The sequence below is a fragment of the Symphodus melops genome (genome assembly GCF_947650265.1).
Source record: "Symphodus melops genome assembly, chromosome: 6".
NCBI classification, from domain to species: domain Eukaryota; kingdom Metazoa; phylum Chordata; class Actinopteri; order Labriformes; family Labridae; genus Symphodus; species Symphodus melops.
In genome coordinates, this window is record NC_136696.1 from 13,354,275 (window position 1) to 13,368,542 (window position 14,268).

Here is a 14,268-nt window from a genome sequence, read left to right on the forward strand (position 1 = left end):
AGAATCAAAACCAGGAACATCTCTCACTTTGCCGTCTTAGAGCACACCAGATATACAGTATTAATCACTCACACACTCACTGATAGTCTTATGCATACATAAGAAACAATTGGGATTGCTTTCTTGTCCAAAACAATGAAGAACCTTTGGATTTTCTTCTTTTGCTCAGCAGTGCAAAGAAGGAAGGGTTGAATTGCATTTCTTTCTCCAGCGAGGCTGACTCCTTCCAGTAGTTTGAATGAAAGAGATCCAAAAATATACCAGATAAGTTAAAAGTGTATTGTTGCATTCCTACAGAAAACTACATGCACTTTTTTCACAACTGCTGCAAAAAACAATGTTGGTGATATGAAAAGATTATGGTACATACCTTAACAAATCTCTCAAGGTGGTTGGCTGCCTGTGCTGAGCTAATGTTGGCTGTTGACGTAGAGGGCAGGAGCAGCAACAGCAGCAGGAGTGAGGACATGTCACTATCCCAGCCTTTAAGATAAAGGAGAGGACAGGAGACAGAAAAGTTTGAAAATGTTAAAGATTTACTTCAGCTGCAGTTTCGCAGTTCAAGAACTGGTGAGCTAACAATATATGTCTATAGTGATGTTTACCTTTTTTGCTTCATCATGATCAAGTTCTCTCAAGCCCCTCTCCCTGTTCTTTGTGGATGCGAGAATAACAGTTGAATCTGAACGAGAAGAAGCTGGTGATGCTGATGGCTCTGATTCTTCTGCAACCAAATGGATTTCTGGATCTAAAAAATGAAATAAAAATCAACATAAATACTTTATATAATAACTGAAGTCCTTAAAACAATGACATCACGATAAATTAAAAAATATATATATATTTTGAGATCACAATACAAAATAATAAAACTTTAATGATGATAGAAATGCATCATCAGGATTTTTCAAAAGCCTAATTGTATGACAGATATTGTTTATAGATATTGTATTGACAAACTGCTGCTTGTCTATCTTCGGTTGCTGTGGTTTAACAACAACAAAAAATTGATTCAAGTCTTAAAAACTGGGAGTACCAAATAAGACCAAACTAATGTTGTTCACCATATGCTAATGTACCAACCCTAACTTAGTGCTCATAGAAGTTTAGTAGTTAACACAGAAAAGCTATTTCAGCCAGCCTTAAATTAAACTTCACCAATTCAGCTTAACTAACAGCTAATTTGAAAGCCCTACCTGCAACATTATAGCATACAACACAAGTTGTATGCTATCACAATGAGGTTTGGCTTTAAGCAAGCTAAATAAACATGTAAGCTACTTGCTATATCTGGATCGGTTAGCATAACTTTAGCCTACAGTGCTACAGTGGCTTATCAGTAATACAATAACTCAAAACAATTTGAAAGGAATCAATAGCTATATGAGAAAAAAATGACAGAAATTACATTTTTTTCTTACCTGAAAGCGTACAGCCAAATCCAGAAGTTGACGCACGCCACGGTTAAGTGAAACAATCTAGCTTGGTTTCGGACTGGGCATGTGGGCACGTCTGAGCATGTTGGGGCGGGATAACTAACACTTGATAAGTGTCAGAGTTAAGAGTGACAGGTTCAGAGTTAAAGATGCTGCAGTAACACTTACAGATTTGTTTGCCTGACACTTTGTTTTTACTCTCGTATATGACACCAACTCTTTTTACACTGAGAGTACATTTGGAGGGATATGACTCTTTCTAGAGTTAAATTGACTCTACACTTGCTTAAATTTTGCCAACACCCAAAATTTAACTCTTCTCAATTTGCTGTGTATCTATCTATCTTGAATTGGACAGATGCAGCAGACGGCAAGATTCATATTAAATGAGAAACCATCTGCAGTTTTTGATCCGAGCCCTTCTATCATCAACACAATAACTGAACACAAGGCAAGCAACAAGACCAGTAACCAATGTGCGTCCAGTGAGGTTCAGCACTTCAGCAGAAAAGACACCCGTTACACTGGATTGTGAAGATGTCACCGGAGATCGAGGGACCATAGAGGACGATGACATGGAGCTGGATGCAGGAGTTGCCAATGGAGATGGAGGGAGCACAGACGCTGCGGAAAATGATGCTTGTAAGGAGGCAGCCGGTGTTATTTCTGTGTCGAATGTTGGGACAGTGATGTCATGAAACTCCTCAGGTTCAGCATAACCTTCATCAGTCTCAAAATCAATGGCCACCTTGTAGTCCTGCAGAACTTTACCAGGTTGCTGGTAGAGGTATTCAAGTCGTATATGTTCACCTTTAAAATATAGATAGTATATTAAAAAAGGCAAACAATTAAACAACATGCCAATACATTATTTAACAGCTCAGTGGTAACACAGCAGTTAGATGAGACTCAAACTACAAGAAAGCAGAGCAGTTCCTTTCCCCAAAGCCGCAGGAAGCTTTTCAGACACTGCCATTGGTGATCATAAGACTGAGTCTCAGACACTGTTATACACACCCACTTAAGAAGCTGAAGGATTGTCATTGCTTGGCTTTTTTTTCTCCATATTCACCTTTTGCCAGCACAGCTCTCCATTCTTCATAAGACTGAGTCTCAGACTCTGTGCAGAACCAGTTTCCAAAGTACTGCTGATGTGATGCCTTTTTGCAAATGATGTCTGACTTTATTTTTGTTTTCATATTTTCTTGTCACTTGTCCGGCACGCTCTCTTGTTTTCTCTTCCTGTATTGCTGGGTTGTATATGAAACATCTTTACTTGAGGTCTGAGTTGAGGGTGGTATAAATGTTTATGGCATGTTGATGAACATCATCTGTGAAGATCCTGCAGATGGTGGAAAGACAGGATTTTGGATTTGTGGAGCCTGGGAAATGGTCTGAGGCATCCTCTTGAGCTTTGCCTCCCCAGCAGTGTTTAGGAGGCAGAATGAAAGGATGAGACTCAAACTACCAGACAGCAGAGCAGCTCCTTTCCAGTAAGCAGAGCCGTTCCTATTTGCAAAGCCACAGGAAGCTTTTCAGAGGCTGCCATTGGTGCGTCTGGAGCTGGGATACCTTGCATCACAGTTTCACGTTCCTGTAACTTGCAACGCCTGCTGAACTGGGAAACATTTTTTTATCCCCCAACGTCTGCCACAGGGGGATGATCAAGGCGTTCTCTTCTCCAGTCAAAGCAGGACGATGTGCTTGAAGTCCGAACAAAACCTCTTCCAAGTCCTGCACGGCTCCATACCCCTCAATATTGTCAAGGCCAACACAGACCTAAAAAGAAACATTTCAGAAGCTTTGATAGCAGAAAACAATTATACAATTGAAAAGATCTGAGCATTTCCAACATGTCCAGAATTTGTTTACAAACAGAAACTTAAAAAAGGAATTGACATTACATCATGTGATGTGAACTCTTCGGATTTTGGAAGAAACCTTTCTGTTGGTAACTCGGCCGCACTGGGGCTTCAATAAAAGATGCCACTGGAGGAGGGACAACACACAATGACATGGTGCTGGATTGTGAAGATGTCACCGGAGATCGAGGGACCATAGAGGACGATGACATGGAGCTGGATGCAGGAGTTGTCAATGGAGATGGAGGGAGCACAGACGCTGCGGAAAATGATGCTTGTGAGGAGGCAGCAGGTGTTATTTCTGTGTCGAATGTTGGGACAGTGATGTCATGAAACTCCTCAGGTTCAGCATAACCTTCATCAGTCTCTACATCAAAGTCAGTGGTCTTTGACTCCTCAATGGCCACCTTGTAGTCCTGCAGAACTTTACCAGTTTGCTGGTAGAGGTATTCAAGTCTAATACGCTCACCTTTAAAATATATATAATATATAAAAAAAAAAAAATCTCAAAATAGTTCATTTCTTTATGTATATTGAAATGAAATCGTATTTTTATAAAGTCACTCTTAAAACTTATTTACCTGTGATGAATCTGTTCAGATGCAGGTGAAGGTACAGCAGAAGGTTTGCAAACGGGTCCCTTTATTACAGTTTCTGTTTGCATGTAAAACTGCACTCCTGGACGATCCTGGATGCAGGCCACATGCTTCCGCTGTGACTTCCAGATCTCACTCATCTGGAAGTCGCTCGCTTCTGCTCAGCAAAAAAGTGTCAGATGGCTGTCTTCAGGGCAGCTTCTGGCTCTGATGTCTTGGCCTTCTTCAGGGCCTGGAACCTCTGGCACAGCAGAAGGCTGGCAAAAGGTGCCTCCCTTCATTAGTTCCTGTTTGCATGTAGAGCTACACTCCTGGGCGATCCTGGATGCCACAAAATTGATCTTACCCATAGCCACAACCTGTCTGATCTTCTGGTGCAGGCCAGCAGAGGTGAGAAGATCTTTGTGGCAGTCTGGGTGCGGACAGGTCAACTTGGCTTGCCACAGCTCATGTGGCATCCAGAGAAGCAGGGGATGGCCAAAGTAATTCCCCAGAGGAGAAGAAATATTGGTCTTCAGTGGCACCTGTGGAGGAAACCCCCAAAGTTAGCTACATTGGACTTTTCAAAACGTATTGCCTCTGCCAGCAGTGTGCTGTCCTCCAGCTTAGTAGACAGAGGTGTGGGAGAAGGTGGCTCGCTGAGCAGAGACAGTCGAGGATGAGTAAGGGCCCTGTGCCTCCCTAAGTAGTGACTGTTGGTCGAGCAAGGGTAGGTTAGGGCCGTGTGCGTGTCTCGGTCAAAGCCAAAAGAAACGGATAAACAACACTATGCTTTTGCTTTGAGGAGGGGGGAGGGGAACCAGCCTTGTCATAGTCTTGGTTAAGCTTTTTGAATTGTGCAATTTCCCAACCAAGAGGGAGTGAAGAGAAAAGGTGGCAGCATGCTGAGTTGGAGTGTTCTGGATGGTGGAAATGCTCTGGGTGGAGGGACAGAGCTGGGTTGTGGTAGTTGGCTGGGTTTTTTTCTATTATATTGTCCTTGTATTGCAACAGCAATTCTGCCAGAAGGAAAATGTACTCCCTGAAACACATTTTGTTGTGGTTATTTCCTGGGAGTGTGAGTGTTGCCTCTGGTGGGGATCCCCCTCCATAGCTGCCACCAGGTAAGCAGCATATCTACCTCAAGGTCTGCCAATGAAACACACAAAACTGCATTTGAAAGAAACCAGCAGGTGTTTCCAGTTACCTATTTCCACGTGGTGGATTAAAGCCTTTTTTTTTTTTTTTTTTTTTGCTTTGTCCAGCACTCCATCTGGGGGGCAGGGGTCGCATCCACGGCTCGCTTCTGGTGGTAATTAGTGGCCAAAGGAGCCTGTGGTTTGTTTCCGTCATGTAGCGCCACCCCGGAACGTGAATAGCGCGTTTTAGCGCACACTGCTTGTCTTACAGCGAGCAGCGGGAAGAAGGCAGATAATTTAAGCTTAAGTTTATCGTGTGTACAATGTTGTTTTTTTTTGTTGGTTTGTTACGGTAACTTCTTGTTGTGGAACGTGACTCTAAAATTGAGCTTTATGGATTGTTTTTGGACACAAGCAATAAGGTTCGTTTAGGCTTTTATGGAGAGTCCTGTGTGATGAAAAGCGAATTGTGCAAATTATTATGTGATGAGTCGTGTGTTTGAATCAGGCCTGTTTCAATGCGTACGTTATTGTTAACGTGTATAAAGTAAAATCGTTGCATCTGTGAAATGTTTCTGAATGAATGGTAAAATGTTTATATATTTATAAGGAATTGTAATCCACTGCTTTTGATTGTTTTCTAGTTTCACGGGGCTCGAAATGAGATAATAAAAAATCATCAGTCGAACTCCACGCTTCCTCATTGTCTTGTTCTGGGGCTGCTACAGGTATCTTTCACGTTTGTTGCTTTCATTGTGTCTGTAAGATTAAGACAGCCATCAGCTCGTCTCCTGAAGCGAGGTTCCATCCAGAATATAAAAGGAAAATATAAAAATAAAACTGAGAAACAGATGTATAAAACAGCTGTGGAAAACATCACATGTATTTAACACTTGTATTATTTTCACTTTATGAACTGCTTTGGGTTACATAATCCTTAGCATAACAAACAATATAAATGTATTCGATCACATTAAACAATGGAATTGTTATTCATGTTTGACTTATTGTATTTTTTTCACAAAATAATCTAAGGCCAAGGAGTGTAAGGTTGAAAACATTTGTTCCTGTAGTATGTCTTTAAATAAAAAAATATAAAACTGTTCAATTCAACCTTAACACCACTTTCAAAATGTGTGAAATATGTGCCATAACTGCCAATTTTATTTGTAGCATATGCATATTTCTACACTGATTATATTCAGATCACCTTCTAATGCTAGGCTTATTACCAACTGCCTGTCCCATCTGAGAAACCAACTCATTCAAATAACTCAAAACTCAACTTTATTCTCAGGCCTTTAAAACCATCTTAAAACGGGTCCCATATTTCTATTTTTTATTGTATTCATGTATGCACATGTATGTCTATGTGAGTGTGTATTTGTATGAAATGCGTATGCAGGCTACGAGTGTTGTCTTTGCTTTTTATTTTATTTTTCTTCAAGGCTGTTTTTATACACTGCCTGTAAAGCACTTTGGTCAGCTGAAGCTGTTTTTAGGTCTGTAAATGTTGGTAGCGATACGAGCGCGGATTGGCCACATCGTGGTAGAATTCTGGTATTCTTCGTAGCAGACAGGGACGTGATTGGTTGCCACTACCAAAATTAAGGTCTACAGCTGACAGGGCTGGTTGGTCGACTTAAACAACACAATGTAATTCCAAGCCAATCACAAGAAAGCAACACTGATTGACCATGAATTTCACATGCTGTTGTACAAATGGAATAGACAACAGGTGGAAAATAGGCAATTAGCAAGACATAAAGGAGTGTTTCTGCAGGTGGTGATCCCAGACCATTTCTCAGTTCCGATGCTTTCTGGCTGATGTTTTGGTCACTTTTGAATGCTAGCGGAGCTTTCACTCTCGTGGTAGCATGAGATAAGTAGCAGGTAGTGCAGCTCAGGATGGCACATCAATGCGAGCTTTGGAAGGAAGGTTTGCTGTGTCTGTCAGCGCAGTGTCCAGAGCACCAAACAGAAATTGTAATAAAGGGAGTGCACCGTTCGCAAACCTTCTGCTGTACCTTCACCTGCGTCTGAACAGATTCATCACAGGTAAATAAGTTTTAATAGTGACTTTATAAAAATATGATTTAATTTCAATATACATAAAGAAATGAACTATTCAGAGATTAAGTTAATTGTAAGTACAATTTTTCATATATGATTTTATTTTATTACTTTACAGGTATACTGACAAGTGACACCTTCTACCAAACATATCTTGTGAATGGATGTTCAAGGTGGAATGAGGCCCAACAGCCACGTTGCTACAATCAGCTTCTTTGTCAGGCTGTTAGCAATCTTGTAGAAGAGGTTCTTGGCAAGAAGATCATAAGGAGTATGTTGGGCCAAGAAAGTACACTGGTAGACAACTCTTTGTTTTCTTTGTGACAACTTCAAAGTTTACAAAAACAGTGTTACCACTGAGCTGTTAAAGAATGTCTAGGCCTGTTGTTTGCCTTTTTTAATATACTATATATATTTTAAAGGTGAGCGTATTGGACTTGAATACCTCTACCAGCAAACTGGTAAAGTTCTGCAGGACTACAAGGTGGCCATTGAGGAGTCAAAGACCACTGACTTTGATGTAGAGACTGATGAAGGTTATGCTGAACCTGAGGAGTTTCATGACATCACTGTCCCAACATTCGACACAGAAATAACACCTGCTGCCTCCTCACAAGCATCATTTTCCGCAGCGTCTGTGCTCCCTCCATCTCCATTGACAACTCCTGCATCCAGCTCCATGTCATCGTCCTCTATGGTCCCTCGATCTCCGGTGACATCTTCACAATCCAGCACCATGTCATTGTGTGTTGTCCCTCCTCCAGTGGCATCTTTTATTGAAGCCCCAGTGCGGCCGAGTTACCAACAGAAAGGTTTCTTCCAAAATCCGAAGAGTTCACATCACATGATGTAATGTCAATTCCTTTTTTAAGTTTCTGTTTGTAAACAAATTCTGGACATGTTGGAAATGCTCAGATATTTTCAATTGTATAATTGTTTTCTGCTATCAAAGCTTCTGAAATGTTTCTTTTTAGGTCTGTGTTGGCCTTGACAATATTGAGGGGTAGATAGATAGATAGATACTTTATTGATCCCGAGGGAAATGGAGTCGCAGGACTTGGAAGAGGATTTGTTCGGACTTAGCACATCGTCCTACTTTGACTGGAGAAGAGAACGTCTTGATCATCCCCCTGTGGCAGACGTTGGGGGATACATTTGTTTTTTTTCCCCCCGGTTCAGCAGGCGTTGCAAGTTACAGGAACATGAGACTGTGATGCAAGGTATCCCAGCTCCAGACGCACCAATGGCAGCCTCTGAAAAGCTTCCTGCGGCTTTGCAAATGGGAACGGCTCTGCTTACTGGAAAGGAGCTGCTCTGCTTTCTGGTAGTTTGAGTCTCATCCTTTCATTCTGCCTCCTAAACACTGCTGGGGAGGCAAAGCTCAAGAGGATGCCTCAGACCATTTCCCAGGCTCCACAACTCCAAAATCCTGTCTTTCCACCATCTGCAGGATATTTACAGATGATGTTCATCAACATGCCATAAACATGTATACCACCCTCAACTCAGACCTCAAGTAAAGATGTTTCATATACAACCCAGCAATACAGGAAGAGAAAACGAGCGTGCCTGACAAGTGACAAGAAAATATGAAAACAAAAAAAAAGTCGGACATCATTTGCAAAAAGGCATCACATCAGCAGTACTTTGGAAACTGGTTCTGCACAGAGTCTGAGACTCAGTCTTATGAAGAATGGAGAGCTGTGCTGGCAAAAGGTGAATATGGAGAAAAAAAAAAAGCCAAGCAATGACAATCCTTCAAATATTTCTATGGCCAACAAGAACATTAAGACTGAATTAAAATGCAGAGAAACATCTAAAGTGACTTCTGTTTAAAGGAAACGGTTTATTTTTGTAGATCTGGGCTACAGGCTGTCCTGTGTCCTCTGACGTGTGGCTATTGACCTGAATTCTGGGAGTACAGGTGGAAAACTGGATACATGCGGTTCATGTCAGCTGTGTCAGGGAAGATGGGGTCCTGGAAGTTGACTCCATGAAGAACAATATTGTAGTTCTCATCCATCCTGTGTGCAATAAAGGGGGAAATGTTTTCACAGCTAAAGTTGTGACTGTGTAAAAAGAGGATGCTGATATACACAAAGGTACAATAAATGTGACATTTCATCTTTATGTGCCACAGAATACATTCAAACTAAGCAATTTGACAAGTTTCACCTTCTTACCTTGTAAAGCTGACAAAAGTTTGACCTTTTAATTTTATAACTCTTTTTAGAATTGTTTAGAAATCCTTGCCTTATTAAAACAAGGGTTATAGATGCCAAATGTTTGGGAGAATTCAATATACATATAAATTTTGCCAAGTACTAAAATGATGGTTAAAAACACGATTTGATCATCTTGAAAACCCAAAATAATATTAAAAAGTGTTAACGATGAAACGATTGTTTTGGTACGCATGCCAATCTGCCACCTGCTGTCCGAATGATGCAACAACAGAACAAAACCAAAAGAAGCACAAAATCCTCCTTATCGCCACAAATAATGGCTGCTCCTGTTACTGCTGCTTTTGTCCTCGAGAATTGTTTCACTGAATTGGTGAGTATTTTGTCACATAGATTGAAAGGCTACAGTGTAATTTCTATTCTAAGCTGTTTTCTGTCAAATGTGAGTTCTTATCGTTGTTTATAACTGTTCATGATGACATTAGGCAATTATTCATTGCGTGAGGGTTTGGATATTCGATTTTGAAAATGTTTATACTGTAACAGACTGTGTGGTTGTTATTGCAACTGTATATCCACTCGCCTTTAAAGTAAGTTGTGTTCTTACGGAGTTACGGAGAGCGTTGGAAAATGTTGTGATCGCCTGTACTCCGGTACTCGTGTGGAGAACAAAGTGGAAGCCCTGACAGAAGAAGCTCCCCTTAGACATTAACACGAGACGCCTCACCGACTGGCCGGAGCACATCAGTGTGTCCGCCATCCTGCGAGTGTCATTTGTCAAGATATCAGCAGCGATGCCGCATCACTTCTCTGCTTGGGGTTGTCAAAACCATGGATATATAATAGGTAAATATTTTGTGTAAAGATGTGTAAATACATTTGTTCTACAAAAAATGTTAACTTTTGCATGTTCATTGTACATAAATGTCACATTGTATCTAAATAAAGTCTTTTGCATATTTTTGTCATGGGCCAGCCGTACTTTGGATCTGACCGCAGTATCATATAGCTGCTCAAAAAGGAGAGTAGCCTACTGCAATCTCAAAATCCAATTTGCAAACTTATTCCATTTCTTCCCAATACTTTCTCGAAGTATGCTACATCCATAATTATGAATAGATTACAAATGAATGCAATGATTCTTCACAATAAATTAAATGTATATTTTCGTGGTTTTCTTCAGAAACACATCGCTGTTGCATTGGCTTGTTTAGGTTGATGTGGAGGCCGCTTTAACGTGTCGAAGCGGTGGGCGGACACAGGCTCCGCGACGTCTAGTAGGCTATGTCTATGAAGCTCCCTATCTACCTCCCGTTTATTGTTTTTTCAGATGAAGTGTATTAGGTCCGACTAACCCAGAGAGCTCGGTTACAATACTATGAGAATCCCAAACGAGTGCATCACGAGCAGGATTCGATCCTCCAATCTCAGCAGCATGTATTTAACATCTTTGTTGAGAGTTTACCTACTCTACCTTTAAATGATGAATTGAAGGATTTTCAACTTTGAAGAAAATAAATGCTGATACGGTTCAAGTGTTCGGTTATTTTGTGGGGGAAAAGTCACGTTTCAATAATAACCGCTAATAATAGGGTTAGGTTTAGGTAAAAACGCAGATTAGGGTTAGGGTTAGGAGTTAGCTGGCCCTTTAATAAGTCACGTGGTACTATATGTTGCCAGTTCGGGCCAGTGGCGCAATGGATAACGCGTCTGACTACGGATCAGAAGATTCTAGGTTCGACTCCTGGCTGGCTCGTTCCGTTTTTTTCTGCACCCCCCGTCACCCGTCGGTCGAGGTGATTCTTGGTAGTGGCAACCAATCACGTCCCCGTCTGCTACCAAGAATCTACCAGAATTCTACCACGATGTGGCCAATCAGCGCTCGCGCCGGCCCAAGGCTACTGTTAGTTGTTTTAACTTAGTTCGTGTAATGTGGCTATGAGCATAGCATGACAAGGCGATCATGACTGAATGTAATCGGTGTAAAAAAAACAGGCATATAGGAAAAAAATACAATTTCGCAAGCTGTGGAAGTGGTGTTTGGGTCGAATTAACCCGTTTTGTGTTTTTAATTACCGTAAAACAATACAATAACAAGTGTTTTCCACCTGAAACTTCATGGCCTTACATTATTTTCAGTAAAAAAAAAAACAAGAATGATGAAACGAAGGACCATTTCATTGTTAAATGTGAAAACAGTTTAAAAAAAGTGTAATCATGCTATAGTGTTGATAATACAAGTTTGTGTGTGTATATATATATATATATATATATATATATATATATATATATATATATGAAACCGCTACACACACACACACACACACATATACATACATACATACATGACATGCGGGACACAGGGATACAAGACATTAGTGTTCAACAACTGCTGTCCTCCTTCCCTTACATATTTAAACCATAGATAAACCCGAAACAAGATGTAGAGGACCCCCTATATGACTCAGAATAAACAAATTACAAATTAAACCCGTGCAATTAAAAATAGACTCATATTTATATAAAGAAATGTAGATAACCTGTGAAGTAAAATAAATCTATGTGCTATTTTAAAGACAAATGTTCCTTTGAGAACAATAAAACCTTATATCTTAACTTATCTTATGTGATGAAGTGCTATTGGAGGATACATTTGATCAGCTGATAAAACTGAAGTTTTTTTTGTTTTGTTTTGTTTTGTCTTCAGGTACAGCAGGCGTTGTAGGTCACAGGAACAACAAACTGTGATGCAAGGCATCCCAGCTCCAGACGCATTGATGGCAGCAACTGAAACGCTTCCTGCAGCTTTGCAGAAAGGAGCTGCTGAACCTCATTCTTTCATTCTTCCTCCTAGCTGCTGGGGAGGCTAAAGAGAAGGCCACAACCTCAGACTATCTCCCAGGCTTCACAACCCCAAAATCCTCTCTTTCCCCCATCTGTGCAGTGTTCTGCAGGACCCTCACAGATGATGTTCATCACCATGCCACCATCATTCATGCCACCCTTCACTCAGACCTCAAATAAAGATATTCCATATACAACCCTGCAATACAGGAAGAGAAAGCAAGACAAAGAGCGCGCTGGACAAATGACAAGAAAATATGAAAAGAAGTCGGATGTCATCATTTGCAAAAAGTGCAACAAGGACAGAAAGCCACAGTCACATCGCCAGTACTTTGGAAACTGGTTCTGCACAGAGTCTGAGACTCAATCTTATGAAGAATGGAGGGCTGTGCTGGCAAAACATGGATATGGGAAGAAACAAAAGCCAAGCAATGACAACCCTTGAGTTTCTTAAGTCTGTGTGTGTAACAAGACTGGGATTTATTAAGGATCACTCCACATTAGGACTTAATCAAAATGCCTGACAGAGAAACATCTAAAAAGACTTCTAATGTTTAAAGGAAGCATTTTATTGTGGTAGATCTGCCCTATTTTCCCTGTCCTCTACTTACTCTACTCCAGCGTTTAGCTGTGAACCTGAATACCAGGAGTACAGTTGGAAAACTGGAAAAGGCTGGCAACATGCGGTTCATGTTTGCTGTGTCATATGCCATTATTGTTTTTATTATTATTATATTTATTTTTCTATTTTTTATGTAACACTTGATTGTTCTTGTAATCACTGTGTTGTTTATTAATGTTTTTCATAAAATGTAAAATTGAACAAACAAACATTTCTGTCTTCATTTCTTCCTTATCCTCTTTAGATAAATGAAACAAATCTAAATGTGTCTTTTTCTTTTCTTTTTATTGCCCATAAGATATAACACACAGACACTCATAGGCTATATAAATATCTATAGTCATCTACATACATGCTTTTGAATATTTGTCAGCTTCTCTTGAGAGTAATAATCCTTAATATTAAAATAAGGGTTATTGATGCCAAATGTTTTGGGGAATTTAATATAGGCTTATACATTTTGCAAAGTACTAATATGGTTAAAAACACGATTTGATAATCTTGCAAACTACAAATAATATTAAAAGGGGATTAAGGAAAACATTTGATTTGGTATGCAAGCCAATCTGCCACCTGCTGTCCGAATAATGCATCAACAGGACAAAACCAGCCAAATAAACGAGTTCTTATCGTTGTTTATAACTGTGTATGGTGACATTAGGCAATGATTAATTGCACACGGGTTTATATATTTGATTTGGAAATATTAATATACAATGTTTATGATGTGGGAATCCCAACGAGTTCATCACTTACAGGATTCGATCTACTGATCTCAGCGTCATCTCACGGGCTTTGTTGTTGTTCACCTCGACCAACACGCGCTGGCCTCTGCACAAATTGTGTATCTTTGGTCGCCAAATTTGGCAACATGCACTCCCACATATTGCATTGAGCCTGAAATAATTAAACCAAACGCATGACAACGAGTACGACGATAATCTACAATTTTATTAACAGAGTTAGTGGGATATTGGTAAAATATCGGGGTTGCCTAATTTATAATTTCTGCGACGAAAAGTGTAAGTTTAGATTGAAACACAACCAAAAGAACCACTTAAGAAGGTTTATATATAATGTGTTACAAAGTGTGTTTATCAGAAAACTAAAATCAACACCATATTCTTGTTTACTACTAATATTTGGCACAATTAACCCAACAGCTTCTTTATTTAAAAGTTGTTTGCTGTTCAACGTATAAAAATACAATATTTGCCTGCGGAGCTTTGTGTCGCTTGTACTCAGCTGGAGGAAGCAGCTCGCGCTCCGTTCGATGAAAACACACGAAGACTCATCTCTCGCGAGGAACGACGCCATTATCGAAATCTCTACAAACAACACGAGAATTCATCATTCACATGGTAAAATAACCCAATCTTACACGGTACATGTGTCGTGTGCCAGCAGTGTGGAAAAGGAGCTCACTTAAATTCACATTTAATGGTCATTGTTTTTCATCAGTTAACGAGATTTGAGTGAGGTTTGGGCGGCCTCCAGGCCTAACAAGCACGCTAACTACAACGCTAGCTTAAAA

The 14,268-nt window shown here is 40.2% G+C and overlaps 1 protein-coding gene and 1 long non-coding RNA gene across 2 annotated transcripts in view; one reads left to right on the top strand and one right to left on the bottom strand.

Moving 5' to 3' along the window:
* Window positions 1–223: 223 nt before the first annotated feature.
* On the bottom strand, window positions 224–1,520 carry LOC306825994. The gene is made up of 3 exons (XR_013779341.1): window positions 1,422–1,520; window positions 606–748; window positions 224–483 (listed from the first exon to the last, which is right to left on the bottom strand). It is a non-coding gene; the product is annotated as an uncharacterized lncRNA (long non-coding RNA).
* Window positions 1,521–13,951: 12,431 nt separating this feature from the next.
* The window catches only part of banp (BTG3 associated nuclear protein), a 30,704-nt gene continuing 30,387 nt past the window's right edge, over window positions 13,952–14,268 (top strand). Inside the window, exon 1 of the mRNA XM_079346888.1 lies at window positions 13,952–14,095. The gene's annotated coding sequence lies outside the window, so the exon portion shown is untranslated. The remainder of the gene's footprint in view (window positions 14,096–14,268) is intronic.